The sequence below is a fragment of the Aythya ferina genome (assembly GCF_964211825.1).
Source record: "Aythya ferina genome assembly, chromosome: 7".
Taxonomy (NCBI): Eukaryota; Metazoa; Chordata; class Aves; order Anseriformes; family Anatidae; genus Aythya; species Aythya ferina.
In genome coordinates this window covers 2,123,473-2,143,079 of record NC_140302.1, presented here as the reverse complement: position 1 = coordinate 2,143,079, position 19,607 = coordinate 2,123,473, and the positions used below count along the sequence as shown (strand labels likewise).

The window sequence follows — 19,607 nt, the reverse complement described above, 5'->3', positions numbered from 1 at the left end:
CTTCCTCAATGCTATTGCCTCTTGTAAAAACTGATAAAGAATATCTACATACTTTGTCATCTTCTTAGCTATTATTGTTCGTTGTAAGGTCTTGATCAGACCTGTCGTTGTTTTGCAGAAAAACCTGCAATGATATTGCTACCAGCTACCTTGTGCATCTGAGGTTAAGCCTGCAAAACCCTTAGCCATTGCCTTTGTCCAGCTGAGACCTGTTGTGTGATCTACCCAACAGCTTAGTGAGCACTGGCTGTGCCTATTCTGGTGGCTTAGCCCACCCAGATTCTTCATGTGAGCAGTGGTTGTGAAAGCTTTCAGATGTGCTGTTAAACAGAAATTAATCACTGTTAGTACTCCAACCAGAATCTAATTTTCAAGAAAATGAAGGGAATGACCTCATGAGGTGAGTGCTGGTTGCCCCAGCAGCTGAAGTGATGCCTTGCTCACTAATAGGCTGTTGTTGACTGATTTGCTCACCTAAGGACGGGCCTACTAATGCTCAACACTTTCAACTGAAGAGCAGTTAAAGAGAGCACCATCTACTCAGAACTGGATTCTTGGCTCTGCAGATAAGCGTGATATAGCAGTTAAATTCCAGATATGCTGTGTATCTGGAAGCTACACACCCTGTATCAGGAGACATTGAAGCAGATAATCTGATAGGTTATTCAGGCTGTGTCTGCAGGACACAATACAACATTATGCAGATGTCGCACAGACATCCCTGTGCAAGTTATCTCAGATGCTGCACAGCTGAAAAGTAGATTAACTCAAGGTCTGTGTGATGTGCTGAGGCTGTTTCTGATACCCAAGTTAGCTTTTGTACTTCATTTCTTTCTTTAATCATGAACTGCATTGAGTCCCTTTTCAACCATACATTTTTGTAGCTCTGATTTACAACCTGTAAAGGTACAGTTCCAAATTACAGTAAATCTCTTTACTTGGCCTAAACAAGATGTTGTAAGACACTTTTTATTTAGTGAAACATTTAAAATGAAGTGGATAGGATTTATGCACATACAAAACTGTTTCTAATTTTAAAACGGAATTTTGCATTTATTCAAATAAAAACTGATATAATTGTGTACACTTCCATGTATCTTATAAGTTTCTTGTCTGTTTTAAAAAGGTGTCTGTATGAGTAATGTGCTTACTTATGTATTTCCTTGATGGTGTCTCTGTAAAGAGATGGTAGGAGGCTTTTAAAATAAATTCTGACCTTATCAGAGTAACACTGACATAAGTTAGCAGCATGAGATTTCTTATGTTTTGGTTCTGTTTACATTGTTAACAAATCTATGCCTGCTGTTACCTATCATCTGAACTCTGTGTTTTAATAACTCAGGGAATACCCTTTCCTGAAAGGATACACATTTTATATTATTTCTAGCTTTAAAATATATTTCAATCTGATTTGCCAAGAGAACTCCTAAGTTCTTCCCCAATCCCTTTGAATAGACAGAGAAAACTAGCCATTGTCCAATAACATCATCACTTTATATAAACACAGAGGAAACTCGGATATGAGCCTACTGTGTAGATAATCATTTATGAATAAGTCTAATATTTATTCACATAAGAAATACTGTGTTTTTACAAATGAGTTTCAAGGACAATTGCTTAAGAAAATTAAAAATTGCATTTAATGAGCAAACATGAATGACTAATTGTTTTTCTTAGAGAGATGAAATAAAATAATATATGAACTTGTTACTTGGAACAGCTGACAGTACATTACTCACGCCAGGTTTTCACTTGCTGTTTGTCTTACTGAATAAAATGCATGAGTGACCTAAGTTTAATAAATTTAAGATTGCATTGTAGGCTAAACATAAGTAAGCATATAATAAATCATAATCTTTAAAATATACAGAATAAATTTTCATTTTCTCATGCCTGAGGAGCCTAAAGGGTCACCTCGTATTACAGCAGTCTACGTGAATGCTGCACTGTTAATTGAGATTTTCTTGGTAAAATCTATCAAGTTAGAAACATTTTTATCAGCAATTTGGTTATTTTATTGGGAATTAATACCGATTTGTGCATTAGTGCCAACATTTGTGGTTGTAGTATGTTAAGAAAGGGAATATGTGATTTTTTTTGACCACCCATACCTTTGTACGATGCATATTTTTTGCACGGTGAATGTTACAAGTGCAAACAGCTTTGAGACTGAAGTCAGGAGTGGGGTTTACTGCTTCTATTTGTGGCTCCTTTGAGCAGTCAGTTGCCTAGGAGATCACTGGCAAAACCCCAGCAACTACTTACACCACGTTAGCCTATAAAGTAAGCGCTGCAACAGATCTAGTGACAATCATTAGACACTTCCTGAGAAAACACCCTGGAGGTTTTAGAAGGGTTTATATTTCCACCACCTGTCTCATTGTTACATCTGCTCTTCAGAAAACAGAATGGAAAATGTTTAATGATATCTTGATAAATATGTTTGTTTCCTTCCCCAATATAAGCAATCAATGTCTATTAAAAACAAATTATTTTTCTGCCTCATGTAATCCTTCTTTGTGTCAGAGATAATCAGCAGTCATCTAAAAAGATTAACTAATTTCTGAGACTAGCGAGCTCAAACACTGCGCTTTACAGGTAAGTGAACGTGGCACTGAGGCATCCCTGTCTACACTGTTACCACTTTCTTTGGCTCTCATTTCTGATCCCAGTTTATGGAATGAAAGCAATAAAGGCAATAGGAGAATGCTGACATGCAGGGACTGTGGATGCTATTGGAGTATATGATTTGAGGAAGATGCTAAGTGGGGTATTTTCAACCTTCACAGCCACCATTATAGCGTTTTTACTACTTAACAGCTGACGTCTAACAGCAGCCTGTTGTGCTCCTGGAAACCAGCTCTGTGGCACTGCTGAAAGGAGGATAAAATGGGAAGGAACTGCCTTGTAGGACTGATGGATACTAGTTTTCTGTGGAGGTTTTTTTCCCCGATTGCAGAATTTTTGGACATGCTTCTTTGCAAGGTTGTTAGTATTTTCCTTTGGATTTAAACATTTCACTTCGGAAACCAGATACTATTTCAGTGTATGTTGAAGGGTGGTGTAATTAAGCATAGATCCTCAAACTAGGAGGAGAGGTATACACAACCAGAAATGGATGTTGCATACCTTACTGAAAATGACGAGAGTTTTCAGCAGAGTATGTATCCAGAAAATATTCTTAGACCACTCAGAAGCCTTGCAATTAAATCTAATTTGAACAAGATAATTGCATTACTTTTTATAAATTGGAAATTAGTCAGTCAGGTTTTACAGGTACTTAATTGTGCTCCAGGAGATGTACAACGCAGGGGAGATTTTCATAAGGATGGAAACATACCACTGTGAACTAATGTTTAAAGAAAAAAATGAAGAAGGAGCTTGTTCATTTCAGTGTTATGGCAGATGGAGTTCCAAGTGAGCTCAGTATTATGTAGCACTGTCAAAGAAGGAAAAAAAAAATAAAAAAATTTGCATTTTATAGCAGCACTTCGTAGTAGTATGACATATGAATGTCTTTGAGCGGGTCGACTTAAATCCTCAAAATCAAGAGGTGTTACTGCAAAAGAGTTTTAAATAAGTTTTCCATTAAGTATCTGTAGAAGCATTGGGTAAATGACTAAAAGATAACGTCCCCTCCATTCCCTGTTCTACTCATGGCTATTCTGAGGTGTTTCAAAATATTTTCAAAGGGACATATTACTCCTTCTACTCCAGGGATAAAAATTCCCAGTTCCTCACTGCCTTTCACACTTGTGGATGTGTATCAAAAGCCAGTCTACCCACAAGTCTGGTATTTTCTGTACGGTCCCGTGGCTGTGACAAACAATGAGTTTGCCTGGTGGCAAAATCAGTAAGTTGAAGGAATCTCCTGTCATGTTGATGCATTAGTTGTCTGGCATTGCTATTGCCTTATCACTTGCAACTGCACGTACCCATATTTCTACAAATTGAGTGGAACCTTATCTGTTACATGAAAACTTTGATGATGGGAAGAGTTGGTGAGATTTGCTGTAAGGAACCACTAGTGAGTTGAGTGCAATGTATCTTTTGATTTAACAGTTCATTCTGGGGGAGAGCCAAAATGAGTTCCTACCCTCAGACCATAAAAAACAATTTATTTTTAGGCTTTATTTGTGAATGAATTTCATCACTTCTTGTAATCTCTTCTGTCATCTTTAATATATGGTAAAATAGCTGAAAACCTGTTTACAATGTCTCTTCAAGCATTTGTTCAAATTAAACCATTTCCCTGAATCTTTATGGAAGATTTAATAATAATTTTAAAAATCAAATACAATACATGATTACAAATAAATAAAAGTATAGGCACTGCATACCTGGTTTCATCATACCTGAAGGTCTTGTAACAGTTCTCCTTGGATGATCATTTATTCGTATTCTGCTTTATAAGTTGTTTTTTTCTTCCGGCTACAGGCTATATACGTATGTGTGTATGTATTCACATAATACATTCTTCTATATAGAAATATTCTAAACCATCCTTTCTGATATATATGAGAATATTTACAGTTCTAGAATGTTAATCTGTATTTGTTTAATAAATGGTTTACGTTACATGGTAGGTTATGGTATTAGCTGTTATGATAGTTCCTTGTTTGGAACTACCATGATTTGCAAAATGCTGTAAGGTGTGTGGGGGGGTTGTTTTTAACGTTGCTAACACACAAGTAACTTCTGTAACAGAATCACAAATATATGGAGACTGACTGTTGTTGACTATAGAAAAAAATCATTTTGAGCTTTGTGAAGTTATCTTTTTTCTGTGAACCTTGGATCATTCTAATTTATTTATTTATTTTGTTAAGAGTCAGTAGAAAGGAGCAGAAAATGAACTAGACACCAAACATAGCTGGGGCCTGCTGTTCTGCCCTCTCCTATGGGATGTCAAAAGAAAGCTGTTTCAATGCCACTTAAAATGTACATCAGGCCAAGGGCAGGGTTTGTAAACATCTGATGTAGTGAGACAATTTGAGAGTGAATTTGGGATGAAAACTAGCTGTCCTTGTCAACAGAAACAAGACTGAAGTAGTATTGGAAGGCAGAAAAGCAATTGGAAAAGACTCTACTGATATCCAGACCAAGAGAGCATTTTGTTACTCAGGTACCATCATCTACATATGTCTACTTGCTGATATTATGGCCTACAATCTGCAGGAAGTTTAACCTCAGGCTTTTTTCAGTAACTTACATTTATGAGCATCACTGGCTCACGTATCAATCTATGACATTTGAAATTCAAGTTGTCACAATGTCTTAAATCCACCCTGCTTTTCTTATTTGGACATTGTAAGGTGGTAAATAACTAGAAAGAAACTTTATACTGTGTTATCCTAACTATGAGAGGATTTCCAGGGATGGATGAACTATTGGCTCTGTTTCATGGAAGGAAACTTCTAATTTGGGAACTTCTCTCTCTCCCCAGCAGCAATCATAGTAATTTGTGCTCATCAGAAGCAACTAAATCAAGAACTTCCAGAATAACGGAGATAGGAGAATTGCATGAATGTTGTAGCTCTTCTAGGCTGGGTTTCCTGTAGGACTTAATGGCCAAGTCATATACCTGGCTTTTAATGATGAGGACTGGCTGATGTGATGCAGCTAGGACTTGATTTCTATTATTTTTGCAAAACTCCCATAAATATTGGGCTAAATTATTTAAATTTGAAAACTAACAAACAAACAAAAAAAAACCAGCAAGTCAAAGATTTATTGGTACTCTTATTGGATAACCTCCACTGTGTACAGGTAGTTCCAAATCTCTCCAGGTAAGAAGACCCTCCCAAAGGAAGCCTAAAATGCCTTCGTATCTCTTTGGGATTTCCTTGTCCTCTCTCTCATTCTGTAGTTGAAAGTCTTCGGGGAATATAGGTCATTAAAACTCCATTTCCCAAAGCAGCCGATTAACATGTAAAAATTTAAAACTTATTTTGAACATGCACTGTAACATAGTAAGATGTATCTGAATATTTCGTACCTATTTCTTAGTTGTCTCTAGAATAACAACTCTTCAAAATAAACCTTCTGATAATAGGCTCTGGGCGTGGCAACTTGTAAGGGTAAAGCTGATTTTGTATGTCATTGCTCAATGTGTGTTGTGTGTTTTTTTTTTTAAAACGTATGGCAGAATCAAATCAAAGTCATTGACTTTATTTCCAGGGCCTACTTCTAAACTACTATTCCTATTGAAATGCACGTGCTTATCAAAATAAGCTAAATGGCATTTATAGTGGAAATTCTATTCCCATATATAAATGCACTTGAAATATATTTTTATTAAAAATATAACAAAAATAGTACTTACATTTAAAATGAGTAGAGTTATCCTCTTTGGCTCATTTTGTGTTTCTAAAAAGTATTCGTTTATTACCTTGGCTTAAATTTTGACTAATAAACTTATGATTAGTGGAAACAACTGTTGTGCATCAAAAAATTTGTAAATGGGTATTTATCTCAAAACTCCACCTGCTCTTCATTTATGCCTATGTTCTCATGCTGTGTAAAGTGCTATTTGTAGACAATTGATAACAGAGTATTAAATAGCCATTAACTGCTTTGCATCTGAAATTGTTAATTTGTTCAGGAGTCTTTTACTTATCTGATAATGTATGCACATAGACAGATTCTGCAGTTACTGGAAGAATGAAATCCTGACAAGATTTAATCACTGGAGGAGGATGGGATGTTTATCCTTTTTTTGGAAAAATTCCAATTTGGCCACTTGCATCATGTACTCTATGCACTTCCCAGTGGAAGCAGAGTATTTATTTGATGGTGGCATTAATGGTCAGCGTTACTTTTTTCTCAGAAGTGGTAAAACTCACTGAGGTCATCAGCTTCAATATACCTGAAATTTTTGATGCTGTAGCTTGTGAATTGCTATAGATGTGTGGCCATGTGTGTCCTGTAAGGCTAGACTGAACTTGTGTGATGTACTATTTTCTTCTGGGTGCTCTTTTGCTGTTTTTGAGTTCCAGAAGAAAATTTGCAGACTTGAAACTAGACCCCACAAAGGTTGATCTTTCAAGGACAAGCAAATAAAGTAGTAGTTAAATTTCATTCTAAGGAAAAATTTCACCCCTTTCTCCAGGTGAAAATCACTGGTTAAGTATTCTGCTGAAGTTCAATTTAACTGAAGCTCACTCTTAATTTACGTTGTAAACTGTCTAGCTAGTAATTTCACAGATTCTTTTCCACTATAGTCAGGGCTTTTCTATGCCCATAGTAAAAGTACCGTTTTTTCTTTTCTTTTTCAGTAGAATAAAAGCAGGAGGTAGCCAATTCAGTATGTTTTCCAGTTAGCTTTCAGCCTCCAGCAAAAAATACTGACAAATCCTTGTTTGTCATGTTGGTCTTTGCTAATGCTGCTGAGGTGAGAAAACTTTATCCATGAACTTCTCATGATGGGTTTTGTATCTCATAAAGTAGTGCATCTGTATATCCTACTTATTTATGTGATGATTGTAAAAATAGAAGAATTAAATGGCTGTAAAAATATTTTTATAGGTAGGACTATCCTCAATCCTTTATGTTTCTTTGGAAAAGTTTTTCAGGGTTCTGTCCTGATTGTCACCAGTTTCTCCATTGTTTCTCCTTTTAGCCATGTGAGATTGTGGAGCAATGCTCAAGTAGGTTGGGAATCCACGCACCGTTCAGGGCCGTGCTTGGAAAACTCATAACCTGTTATTTGGCCATGTGAGGCTCCACCTTATTATTAGGCCAACATTCTTGAGGCAAAAGTGCTAATGATTTCCATGATGACTTGGATTCAAAATATGTTTCAAGGTAGAATTAACGCTTGGCCCTTTACATTTCTGCTCCTTCGCACTGACTTGTTCTTGGTTAAAGCTCTGTCCCAAGATGCACACAAAGGAGGTTCCATGATGGACCTCCCACCAAAGGGGAAAAGCTGCCAGGGTGGGATGGCAGGCTTGCCCTTGCCCAGGTTTAGAAAATCCTGTCAACTCATGTTGAAAGAGTTTAGGGCGTTTAGTTCCAGTATTTGACAGAGCTACAACTCAAATTGTTCACTTCTGTAGGATTTTGTCTCACCTTTAACTTCTTAATTAACACAGTTCTTGTGCTGCTACCACATCACACACTCTTCACTTCTTTGTGATTTTCAACGTGGTGTAAAATACTGACAATGGATTTTTTGGTTGTTTTTAAATTAGTGCGCTGCAGTCTGCAGCTGGTTTTGTCTTTTTTGTTTCAGCTTCCTAGTTACATACTTTCCATCATTACTGATAGTGAGAAAAGTTTAGTTCTATGATGATGGCATAGCATTTGCTAAGGTGTCCAAATACAAGTATAGAGCTTTTGTAATGAAACTTGTATTTGCATTTAGCCATGTTGGTAGAAAACAGCCTATGCAGCTAACAAGTTTGTATTTCATTATACAACGTGATAATTTTGATTGCAGTTAAGCAGAGGAGGCATACCTGTACAGATGTCTTACAAAGCACTTCAGTACTAAAAGTATATGGTATTGCTATCCCAGCAAAATGTTTTGGCTTAGCCTAGCTGAAGAAATATAAGTTCAAGGAGATATTCCTGTAAGGTATTGTTTTTATGACAGCAACATTTCTTCGTTGTTACTAGAAAGCAAGCCTAACAAATACAGGAATCAATAATAATGAGAAGCACTGTGTAACTTACAGAAGTATCAAGGCCATGTTTCCAGCAGTTTCTTGCCAAGGACTTGCTTATTTGTGGCTCATCTTTTGGACTAGCAGAATTGAACGGGTTAGATGTGGGGGAAAAGTCTAGTCTAAACACCGTAAGGCATCTTAACCCTAATGTGGAAATGGTTTTGCTACTAAAGTCGGAACTGGCAAGATGTACAGTGAGGTTTGGAAGGATGTCGAACAGGACAATGTTTATGCAAAGCTAGAAATATTGTGGTGCCTTCTGAATCATCCCTTAGCTGTGGGAATGAATTTAAGAATTACTGCAAAAAGCAAAAAGGTCCATTCTCATTTAGCTGCGCTGGATATGAAAATAACCTTTTCCTTTGAAGAGAAGATACAGTGCAGAGAATGTCTGCACAGAATAGATAATGAGGCTTAAATCCACCAAGGCAATTACTTGGCTTTTAAATGTGTTGAGAAGTTGTATTTGTGTTTTTCATTGTGAATAACAGAGCTTTCCTCTCATGGAGGGAGAGTCACTGTGCTTTTAGGCCTGACATGGAAAAAATACCTAAGCATTATTAACACTTTGGGTTATAGTTCACAGTAAACAGTGAGAAGTAAATCAACAGTAAAAGAACCATCTAAAAGAAAAGAACTATCTATTAACATTGCAAAATGTAATGATGTTACAAAAAGTTTGGCAGCTGATGTCAGGAAACACATATAGCATTCTTATGTAAGATTGACTTGGTTTTTAAGTAAGGATTGTTCTCTCCATTCTCTCTCATTTTTCTGCAAAGCAGAAAAGCTGCATGTAATGCCCACAATTTCTGGTTAAATTGTCATGTTTTATAAAGACAGTCAACCTTCATTTCTAAGTTCCAAGTGACCGAGTTCATTACATACTTCAGTAAACTTATTTTGTTAATGAAATATCCTGATATATTTTTGCCTGGCACATGTGCTCTGAATTGTGACATTAGTAAGGTGCATTGCTAATCAAAATTACACAAAGAGCTTTTGACTGTTTTCTGTCTTAGTACTCTGGAAACCGAAGTAGTATGTGTTTTGGACAGGCTGGTCTTGAAGAGCAAGGGAAATCACATGTTCACCACCTCAAAGGTATTATCTTACTCAGATGCTTTTGCTTTAAGTACTCAGGTAATGCTTACCTGTTTTTCCTGTCATGCCGAAGAAGGTATTTTCTTTGTCAGGACTGGCTTTTTTGCTTAGGAAACTGGCTACCGAGGGCCTTCAGGTTCCCTGTGTAGATATGAATGCACAAGGAGCTTTTCTCAGTTCTTAAAAATAGGCCTCTATTTCAGAATGCAAAATTCCACCCTCAGTGATTCCTGCAAGCTCCATTTGGTGCTCAGAAGTATATTTGAAAGTGTAAGAGAGAAATGACATATGCTGTTCTCCTTATAAAAAAGCATGACTTCAAACTGAACAGACCTAAGTTTCTGATGTACATCTGTGGTGGCCGTCCTGCTGGTACACAACACGAGGGGGAAACTTGCGGATCCCCAAGGGCCGAGTATGTTCCTCAGGGGCCTGTCCCACCCCCCCTCCCTTGCACCAGGAGTATGAAGGAGCAGTGGTGCAGCAGGGTCTCAATTTTGGGTGGAAGGAATCAGGAATTTAAAGCTTAGTTACCACAGACGCTGAACTGGAACCGCTTTCTCTTGGCACAGGGAGCCTCTCTGAGCGCCGCGCTCCTCGCCGGGTGGGGGCGGGCGGCGAGGTGCCCCTGCCCCTTCAGCCCCGCTCCTCTACGGCCCGGGGAAACACCTTGGCGGACAGAGAAATCCCATCCCCGCCCCCAGGAGCAGTCTCATCGCGGGGAAAATTAAATTAATCCCTGCCGAGAACCACACGCGCGCCGCCTTTCCCGGGGCTCGAGCTCTCCTCAGCGCTGAGGCGAGCCCTGGCGCTGCCGCCGGCCGCGCTGATTGGCTGAGCTCCGCCTGCGGGCGGGACCGCGGGCACCTTCTGGAACGTGACGGAACCTTCCAGAAGCGTCTGGAACCCGCTCCCCCGCTCCTGTCAGGGCCCCCCTGCGCCTCACGGGGCTCTGAGCGGCTCCGGCTGTGGCGGGGGGGGCTCGGGGCTGGTCCTGAGCGTGGCGGCGATGTGACGGGGGATGCTGCGTGTCCAGGTACACCAGCTCCACTCGGGGCGCCCACGAGGTAGAAACGAGACCCAAATCGCATTTTGAGTGCTAAGGGTGAGAATCCACATCGTGCGGCTCAACCTCGGGTTATTCTCGTCTGCATCTCGGGGTAAAGCAGTCTAACAGGGTGGGGTAATTGGGCCAGGATGATCCATTGTTAAAATTTGCTAGGAGATGAGAGATAGTATCCTTTATTTAGCCACTAGAATGTAACTCCGTGTAATTCCTGCAGCTGTTGGCTTGGTGAAAACACCTTAATTATGGCAGACAAAACAAAAAAAAAACAAACAAACCAAAAAACAAACCAACAAACCATTGCTGGAAAAGAATGAACAGATCAATATTTGTTAAAACACATGAAGCTTATTTAACACATAAAAACACGTGAGGCTTATTTAATTGAGGGTGCAAAACAGCATTTCAATGCTTACTCCCCTTTGAAAGTAGAAAGCTGTTTATATTATAACTCTAGATACATCCAATTAGGAGCAGACATTTAATTCTATACATTAAAATGGGTTTGAGTGTACTCTTCCTCACGGTTTTCTGGAGTCGATAGATAGGATGAAGAGCATTCTTTATTTAAGTTAGGGCATTTTAAAATGTCCTAACTTGTCCCTTTTGTTTAGTTTTATGTGAAAGCAGATGTTGCTGTGTATGTGTTTGGTTTGTGTTTTGCTTAGGTCTGGCTTAAAACTTCTTGCTTTCAGTGTATGTTTCCTACCACTGTCAATCAATTTTAGCAATTCATGAACATTGAAGTCAAATGTCAGTGTCAGCTGGAACAACTGCGTGACTCTAGTTCTTAGCCACTGAGACTTGGTTTTAGCTTTTACAAGGTGAGTCTCTTACTTGCAAAAATTCCAGCAACCTTTCATCTTTCTTTGTTGTATCACCTCGTGTGTGTGTGAGATCTGAGATATTTAAAATTGACTGTTACGTTGTTCCAAGCTTCTTATAAAACTTTCGTGACACATTTTGTATGCAGTTGCTATGCTGTATTTCTTAGTCACAAAGTCTGCTAACTGTCCTGTAGCTGATTACTACTGTGATGTTCAAAGCTTTTTAAAAAATTTTATTAGTACACATCTGGTGGAAAAAGGAAAATTTCTAGGAAAATGTCAGCAGTGAGCTATAAAATTGAATAATGCAATTATAGAATAATTCTTCTGTGATGAATGGAGGCAAGAAGAAAATCGCTAAATCATCATCATGCTGTTTTCCGTGCTACTTGGTCGGAAAATGGGATCATTACAATAACTTCTACTTGTACCGTCCTTTGACTAGGAGCTATACATCCTGATTGCAAACTATATGTAGTAGTAATTTAATTCAGGACGAAAATGTAACAATAGTTCTTATTGGGTATAAGACTGAACACATTAACTCAAACAAGATGGGATGAAGAGCGTAACATACATGTACTTTGTGAAACCACACTGTTTATGTTTATATTAATCAGGAGAACTTCCCAAACAAGAAATTCATCTGTGTTACTGAAAATGGAGTTCAAATATCACAGAAACTGTAAAGACCACAAACGGTCGAGACCTTGTCTTGTATTTCAGTTATAACTGCTGCGGTGTATTTATGCTAACATCACACTGAATGATTGGTTTAGCACTAACTTGTTATGTTTTTTTAGAATCCAGGTGTTCTTCAGTGCCCTATTTAAAGTACCAGCCCAGCATGATTGCCCTGGTAAGACAGACAGGATCACAAATCTCATAGGGATATGGCTTTAAGCATGTTTGATTCATCATTATTTATGGCTTTCAAATACTGTGTTGCGAATAAAGTGTCTGGATTTTTACAAATCGAGTTATTCTCATTGAGGGTGATTTTGCTTTCCTGAACAAACAAATCAAACAGAAATTATTTCACATGGTAAAAAAAAAAAACAAAAACACATAATGTGACCTGTAGAGTACAAAAACTGAGGTCATTCTGACATTATCATGACTCATTCCTGCTTAATATTTTGATTTTACTGTGGCAATTGTATTTGCAGATTTTGACAAACAAAGCTTGACAAGCAGTAAGCCCTGATGTATAGAAGTGAGTCACAGCTGAAGCACCTGGTATTTTCAGTGTATGTGTGAAACACCTTCAGGTAACTGCTGTCTTAAAAACATTGATTAAAAAAAAAATAATTATATTTTTGATGGGCTTTTTTACATTAGTACTGAATCGGTTGTGATAAAGTTCACTGAAGTTTTGTTTTCAGGACTGTGGTGTTTTTAAGCGTTTTGTAGCAGGTATGTGATCTACTTTATGTTCAATAAAATATCTCCGGATGATGAGTATTTGTGCGGAACTTTTAATGGTTAGACCAGTTAAGTATCCAGAGTGCATATGTGGTGTTTGTGAGAAAGGATGTATACAAATTGAATTTAGTTGACAGAATTAAATATCTGTATGTTAGTGCTCTTACTTCACACAGGTAAGTCTACATTTCTAATAACTTAGTAGGAACATATGCCTATTGGTGGGAAGGAAGTACAAAGAAAAAGCAATAAAACCTGAAAATACTGAGATACCACAAACGTGAGGTTGATGTCCTGAATTCATTAGGAGTTTATATAAAGTGGCACTGATTATTGAGTAAAAGAACAAATAATTTTATTATACTGTTTCTGCTGATGTTTAGAGAAGATGTTAAGCAATGTCTTCAAACTGTTGTAGTAGTCAAGACTTGTACTAAAGCTCTATATAGTACAAAACTAAAGGGAATACAGGATCATGGTCTTATATACCAATATTGTTATCAGATTTGCTTAAAAACTTTACTCTGCGGTGCGTTGTGCTGAAACCCTTGGCAGCTGCTGAGGTCTTGCCTCAGTGTGCGTGTGTGGATTTGGATGAAACAGGCACAGGATTCTAATGGGAGTCAATAAAGAGCTTTTGTTCACTAATAAAAAAGATTCCAATCATTTGACTCATCCCTTAGAAAAAGAACTATACCTGAAAGAATAATAGTATTTATTCCATCATTATTTCACTTCAGATATCCGTTGTCAGATTTCAGTAGCTTAACGCCATTATTACATTAATAAATGCCATTAGTCAGCTTTCGTGAACTGCAAATCACTTATGTTATCCCTCTGGCATCACACAGAGAGGTGCTTAGACAGCTTAGAGCTCTGGTCCACTGACACCCCAGTAAGATGCTTCTCTTCTGCGTTACATATTGTTTCCAGTATGGACTTAATACAGCATTGTACAGATCAGGACAATAAATGTCTTCCTCTACTGTCAGCAAAGAGTCTTGACACAGATGTCACAGCTGCTCGCTTCTGGTATTCCTCTTCTGTGTTTGAGCCCCCCTGGAGGAACAGAAACCAGTCAGAATCTCTTTTCTTTGAATCTGCGAACGGTGCCGAAGGATGCAGAGTGCACATCTGTTATACGAGATGTCTGAAACTTGGATTGCTTTCTGCATCTCTTCTGAAAGACTTTGATTTCAGTGAGGCTCTAACCAGAGCACACAACTTAGTGACAACACGCACAAGAGGAAAATAATCAGAAAATAGGGTGAATGGTTTGCTCTAATCCTCATCTATGAGTTCTTGTGCGGTCTTGAAGTAAAGATTTCTTAGCATAGTGGTTTCAGTGTAGCTGTCTGTAAACTGGGCATAACATTTATTTCCTTTACAGGAGGTTGTTAGGCTTAATTAACTGAAGACATCCAAAGCAACTTAGGAGCTTTGTGATAGGAAAGGCTGCGTACATGCATACCGTTGAAATACTTATGTATAAAATGTAACTTCTATACTGCTTTTCTCAGAATTAAACCTTGCATCGTATTTTTTCCTCTGGAATAGGTATTTTAAGGGTCTTCCTGTGCAGCTCAGTAAGAGAAAGTTCAGAAACAAAATCTTCAACTCCTGTTTAAGCAGCCATTGGAAGGCAGTTAGCAAATGTTCCCATTTTAAGAGTAAGAACCCTATCACGAAATGACAAATAAGCTTGAAGATTTGACCTCTTCATTTAGATACCTGAGTGGGAACAGGTATCTGCTGAAAATTTAGCCCCATATCTATTTCCTGTGCAACTCACTAGCCACCATTGTACACAGTAACTTGATTTGCTTTTACTAAGCTGCATAATTTTAGTTGCCTTGTATTTTAATAGCATGTCATTAGGATTCCCAAAGTTCCAAATTTCTTGTCACTCAGGAGTCCTCTCAATTTTTGGCATATCAACAAATTCTGCTGTCTTCATATTCCATATAGAATTTGATTAATCTTGCACAAAAGTAAAATTTTGAGTAAATGCCTCAAAAGAAACGGTGCCAGCTGTTGAATTCTTGCTCCTGCTGAGCTAATATCCCTTTGCTCTTTACATAGGAGTCCCACTTTGTAGTTAACAGTTTTGCTCAGAACTTTAAAATGAGGCTTCATGTCCAGGATCTTCATGTTCTGTCCTTGGCTATCCTGTCTCCCAGGAGGTCATGCCTTTCTGCATAGAGAACTCGCTGACAAGTATTTGGAAGGAGCAGTCCATAACGACTGCTCTGTCCTTTACAGCATTTGTGGGAAAACAAATGTTTTGTCACGCCAGTTATACAGTCATTTAATATTTCGTTAATCGCCCAGCTAAGAAGGCATGCTCTTCCCCATACACGTTTTGAAGATGAGAAGTATTCTGTTGCTGCTTGTGTTGAGAGTAGTTGAGAGAGATTGGTTATGATGACTCATCAAGGCTTCTATGTTTTGGGTTTGGTTTTGGCTTGTGTTTTTTTTTTGTTTGTTTTAGTTTCCGCATGCATAGAGTAAACATCTTTTCAATGCTGTTCACCTTCCTTTTCCGCTCTTGCATAGGATGTAATTGCCAGCTGCAGGCTGTCTCTCACAGCTGTGTCCTCCCTTGATCAATACCAGAACAAAAATCAGGGTTGTATTACTTGGGCCATCTCTCAGTTTATCCTTGTTGCACACTAGGCGTTTAGTTTTCATTTAACTGTACAGGCAGTGATGAAACACACTGGAATGCAATTCTGTTGTTAGACTGGTAGCACTTCTAGAAATATAGCTAATGTGTGTACCTAGAAGTTACTGCAGGCAAGAGTTCCAAGCGAAGAAAAACTAATCCTTTGATGAGTATTTGTAGAGCGTAGTACTTCAAAAATAGAAAGCTCAATTTAAGCTTTAATTTGTCTTGTAATAATTATTCCTTGCAAATATTTATTTTAAATCTCAAATAGCTGAAATACTAATCTATATGGATATTTTAGGGGAAAAAAAAGTGTAATTGAAAAGAAAATAATCTCACGAGGTAAGTTTAATTATAATTATCTAACATCCTTAGGTATCCAGGATTTCTTTGCAGACATCTAAAATACATGCTGCCTAAGCTGGGGTATGAGTAGAAACACTAAGGCAGTTGTTAGTGTCTGAAAAATGATTGTGAATGGTGTGTTCCACTTTCTGATGTGATCTGTAACATCATGACATTTTATGTAGCAGTTACTGTGTAAATTGTTTCCTATCCTGAAGATTTCTTTTTGGTGAAAGATATAAATAGCACAATTGAAGTAGGTATGCTGACTCTCAAGCTTATCTGTGATATATTCATGTGTATCTTCATAATTGCAACATATCAAAGTAGATTGGTCTTAATTTAAACTTATATATATACACATATACTCAATCTATATATAATATACATGTATATTTAAATTATTTTTATGAAGCTTTGACTATCACTTAGATCTCTTCAGTTAAAAGAAGAGTCCAAGAGGCTAGGGTGATGGAGCCTCACTCTCAGAATTGTTGATGTGGTGAATGAGTGTTGTGCAGGAATTGTAATAGACTGAAGGGATTTATCTTCTGGCAACGATTGCTCCAACTTACAGCATAGCTAGGTATCTCTAAAACGCATGCTTTTCAGCATATTTAAAACATAGAAATTTTTTCTATTGTACTGTTCATTATTTTGACTTAACTAATGGTTTTTCTTCGGTAAGTCTAAAGTAAAACAAGGTATCTTTGAGCATTAACATTGTAGGAAGAATTCAGAGCCTTTTACAAACAGAGAGACTCTCAAATGGATCTCTAAAATAAAATTTCTTTAGCATGCAATCTTGGGGCCAGATCTGTAATGGAGCCATCTTTGCTTTACCAAAGAGAAAATTCTGAGGTGAATCCTACCTGACTCTATTCCTAAGCCAGCAGTTCAGCTTTTGCCTTCTGAAACATGCAGAGCTTATTTCTTCAGGCTGGCACAAGTAAGACTGATATGTCTCTCTCCCTCCACTATGGAGGCCTGGCATGGCAGTAGGATCTCCGTGGAGCCCCTCTTGCATGCTGAGTTCCCAGAGGTGTGTAATGCATCTCTCATCAGTTCATTCTGCTGCACATGTGTGCATCCTGGCCCAGCTGGACTGTCTCTCATTTTCCCTGGCAAATGATACTGACTGTAAGCTTGCCTTATTGTGCCATGCCTTCCTTGTCCAGCTCGCGTGCTGGTTTATCTGTGTGCATCTCACTGAGCCAGCTTTCATTTGTTTGTTTTTCTCTAAATCCCGCTCAGCATTAATAATTGCTCAGTAAAGTTCAGATAAGGTATAAAATTCAGTTGTTTTTTTCACTCCCAATAATTCTTCATTCTGCTGGGGGCTTGCTTTGGTTCTCCACTGCTGCTGGCTAATCTAGGCGTGGGATATTGCCTATGTGATAAGGATCTCTTTGAAGATGTATTGTTTGGATTTAAATTACCATGTCTTTCAAATAGCTGCAAGGATGGTGCGCCACTGCTAATCACATTCCAATTGTTGTCACCATGGATCCTCAAACACGCACAGAGGAGCCCATACTCACTGGTGCTAGCACATAGAGGTATGAAGGCCATCCAGAAATGGGGACTTCTGAGGTTCTCCGTGCAGTGGGGAGTCGGCTCTTCATGTAGGCGCTCTGAAGAGTGGTGTACATTGGGACAATGATGTGTTGCATGATATTTTTGAATCTTGGTGGAGGAGAAATAATATCGCTCTAAAGAAGGATTTAAAAATGCAAAATTTGAATGAAGTGCACAAATATGTATGAATATAAATGGCTCCCAGGTTTCAGCTGCTGACTGAGATGAACAAGGCTGTTGTGGGGTTCACTGCTGTTGGACTGCAGCAGCAAATAGTGCTTGTTTTCACACCCTCTTTCACCTATTAGTGAGCCACTGATGTCAAGGGGGAGTGAGGATGGTGTCTGCTGCCATGGGCAGCGCTGTGTCTGTCAGCTCTGGTGTGTTGATGTGCATGGAGGTAGGACTGCCACTATCTTTCAGATGGCCAAGTAAGAACTAGGCTGCCAGATTTTTGAACCCTGTTTTCATATGAGATCCATAGAAGCACTGGAATAACTTTTAGTTATTTTAGTGAGGAGTTGGTTGGGGTGGACTGGTAGCAGCTCACCTAGCAGGTGAGTTTTTGAAATGTTTAGATGGAGTCTTAACTTCTCTGTCTCTTAGAGTGAGAATTACAGCTTACCTACTTCTGGAAGATTTCTTTGCTTTTGGTGAATTGGGATTTTTGAAGGGAAGAGCACTCTAGAGAAAATGCGTCATTTCAGTGAATTAGGGTGGCCCTGCACTTCACTTGACACTTGGAGTTTTGTCTTTGCAGAATTAAATGGTAAACTAATCTGGTTTTAGTCTTTCACAGTTTTGGTTCCATTTTACCTGAATTGCACAGTAAGTCATGAAACAACATGGAGGAGTTTCACTAAGTAAGAAGGGTGAAATAAAATAGTTTTTTGTTTTTTTTTTTTTTTAAATTAAATTAATGGTTTCTCTTAGCATTGTTTTTTGTAATGTGAAGACAGAAGAAAACAATTTTGTACCAGTTTGTACACAGTCACTTGCTGGTAAATATATGTGTCAAATGTTAAACAGAGCATTCTTACTATGAGCATGAGCTTTTTTGTAAGCCTTTAGATTCTGCTTTTCACAAAAGATTTGCAATTAATTTGTCCTTTAGGGATAACTGAAAACTGCTTTTTAGATTAAACAGTAAAAAGAGCTTCTTCCTGAAATATCTAGAATCCTAGTATGTCAAAGGAGATACACAGACAGCAGAAAATAAATGTGCAGATGGGGAGGCCTGAAAAAACATCAAGTGCAGATCCTGAATTTATGCACATTTCTGACATTGTTGGATGAAAAATGCTGCTCTTATCTTCTGTGGGTAACCATGGCTACCGTGTGATGATTTTTTTCCCCAACATGAAATGAAATACAAGTGCAGGAGATGGTCTTGTCTCAGCTTGCACCATGTGTATTTGCGTGATAAGGATTATAGTCAGTGAATGCGGTTATCAGCGTGGCCCATTTGCTTCTTTAAAAATAGGTTTAGATTTACATCTTCATGTCTCCATTAGTGCTGTAGAGGGGAAAATGGTGCTGTGTTTCCATAAGTACTGTTAGACGAGATTTGTACCATATCCTTTTGTGTTAAAATATGTGCATGCTACCTTCTTGTATTTGAGTCAGGACCAAGTATTACTGGGGAGACTCAAAAGGCAACACAAACTTGAATATAAAGCATAGTAGTTTAAATGTGTGGATGGTACAGTGCTACATTCTTGATTATCAAATACTTACTCCCTGAAAGTTTGTCTACATTTTATATTAATATGCTTCCCTGCTTGATCTGGTTCTGTTTTCATTCAGATTTTCAGCTTCATCATGAGCTTTGATAGGAGCAGAGTTGAGCCATGAATTCCTAACCACTGAAATCTCTGTAATGTTAGAAGGGTTTGTAGAGAAGCTGATAACTTATGCATGAA

The 19,607-nt window shown here is 38.2% G+C and overlaps 1 protein-coding gene and 1 long non-coding RNA gene across 7 annotated transcripts in view; one reads left to right on the top strand and one right to left on the bottom strand.

Moving 5' to 3' along the window:
* LOC311439891 overlaps positions 1-10,619 on the bottom strand; it is a 74,285-nt gene extending 63,666 nt beyond the window's left edge. The window contains exons 1-2 of one of the 2 annotated variants that reach the window (XR_014695056.1): positions 10,311-10,619; positions 9,827-9,917 (exon numbers count right to left, since the gene is read on the bottom strand). This is a non-coding gene — a long non-coding RNA (uncharacterized lncRNA). The remainder of the gene's footprint in view (positions 1-9,826; positions 9,918-10,310) is intronic. The other variant, XR_014695057.1, reaches the window with a different exon arrangement.
* ANK3 (ankyrin 3) overlaps positions 1-19,607 on the top strand; it is a 351,417-nt gene that overhangs the window by 90,596 nt on the left and 241,214 nt on the right. The window lies entirely within an intron of this gene.